The sequence below is a fragment of the Prunus avium genome, unplaced genomic scaffold, assembly GCF_965620075.1.
Source record: "Prunus avium unplaced genomic scaffold, drPruAviu1.hap1.1 HAP1_SCAFFOLD_439, whole genome shotgun sequence".
NCBI lineage: Eukaryota > Viridiplantae > Streptophyta > Magnoliopsida > Rosales > Rosaceae > Prunus > Prunus avium.
Genome location: NW_028276975.1, coordinates 52,501 through 54,644, shown reverse-complemented (window position 1 = coordinate 54,644; position 2,144 = coordinate 52,501).

Here is a 2,144-nt window from a genome sequence, read left to right as displayed (position 1 = left end):
TGAATTAGTTCATACTTACACATGCATGGCTTAATCTTTGAGACAAGCATATGACTACTGGCAGGATCAACCAGGTAGCATTCCTTTCCGACATCGGCTCGTGCAAGACAAACGACCTTGTGGGTCGAGAGCTCGCCGCGGGCACGACAGTCGTACGTGTCGAGCGAAAACGCTTCAAATTGGACGCTCGGAGCCCGAAGACCCCACGCCCGCTTAATGCTCCGCATCCGAGATCACAAGCAGAAACTTGTGGACCTTCACAATCTCCCGATGAGTCGTGGGTTGATCGGGACACAAGCACTGCTACAACGTCCTCCTGTTGCCCGTGAAGGGCAAGAGGAGGAAAGGGACAACGAGAGGCACCATTCCTTAACAATAGGTAGCCAAAACAGGAACCCATTAACCCGCACAAGCCAATCTTGAAGCATCAATGACGAGGGGTATGAGACGACAGTTCGATGCCAGAGCAAAGAGCCTGCCGGTGCATAACACCCATTCACCACTCACACGCCGTTGCATTAGCAAAGCCCAGCACCACCAAACGAACCGCACATCTCAACAAGCACAATGGCTAACTGAGAATGCGGCTGCACCGAGTGGAGCCAAGCCCGCACCGCTAGGCATGACAAGAATACCATGAAATCTAGGCAACCGATATGTTGTGGGTTCGTAACTCGTAGGAGTGTCACTTTCAACGTCCCCGGTATTGGGCTGAGTTTCTAAAAACAACCGTGCACACCGAGGTTAAACTTTACCGGCTCCACTCCGACTCGCCGCTCGCCCACTACTCCGAAGGCAACCGATATTTTGTGGCATCATTGTTACTCTTAAGATTGTCATCCTCGACTTGCTCGTGCATTGGGCTCGCACCTTGCACACACAAGCAATGCCTAGACAATCTTAATCATAGCTCAACCGCACACTCAGAGGATTGGATAGCTTCTTTCGAAGCCAACCTACCCCCACACGTGTGAGAGTGGCCAACAATTTGCTAGCTTCTTCATCAACTCCGCCGAAAGCCATCCTCGACATACCCGTGCATTGAGAAGGTTTGGTGGCCGTACTCCCAACACAAAAGCATACCGAAGACAACCCCAAGCTAAAGCTCACTTGAAGCCAACGCATCGTCACCATGTGTTCGTGTGGCCGAGAATTGGGTAGCTTCTTCATCAACCCCGCCGAAAGCCTTCCTCGACATACCCGTGCATTGAGAAGGTTTGGTGGCCGTACTCCCAACACAAAAGCATACCGAGGACAACCCCAAGCAAAAATTCATTTGAAGCCAACCCATCGTCGCCCACAACTAGTGGGTGAATGGTGTGCTTCCCGGGGTTGGCATAGACATTCCCTCGCATGCAAAAGATTGTCGATGCGAAAGATTATCTATGCCAACCCCGGGAAGCACACCATTCACACACTCCCGACCGGTGTGGTGTGGCGGTGATTGGATAGTTACGGATTGAGCACTTGCCAAGGATCAAAATGTGTCATTTAGAAGAAACATTTTCAAAAAGTTTTTAAAATCTTGTGGGTTTGCAACTCATAAGAGCGTCACTTTCAACGTCCCCGGTATTGGATTGAGTTTCTAAAAACAACCGTGCACACCGAGGTTAAACTTTACCAGCTCCACTCCGACTCGCCGCTCGCCCACAATTTGTTTGCAACGAAACATTTGTTTTTAATTTTGTTGGTTTGAAATTGTTTTGAAAAGGTTCTTTAAATCTAGTGGGTTTGCAACTCATAAGAGCGTCACTTTCAACGTCCCCGGCATTGGATTGAGTTTCTAAAAACAACCGTGCACACCGAGGTTAAACTTTACCGGCTCCACTCCGACTCGCCGCTCGCCCACTAGTCCGAAGGCAACAAAACATTTGTTTTTCATTTTGATGAAAATTTCTGTTTTTAAATCTTGTTGGTTTGAAATTGTTTTGAAAAGGTTCTTTAAATCTTGCGGGTTTGCAACTCATAAGAGCGTCACTTTCAACGTCCCCGGCATTGGATTGAGTTTCTAAAAACAACCGTGCACACCGAGGTTAAACTTTACCGGCTCCACTCCGACTCGCCGCTCGCCCACAAATCCGAAGGCAACAAAACATTTGTTTTTAATTTTGATGAAATTTTTTGAAAACATTGGCTTGGCAAGC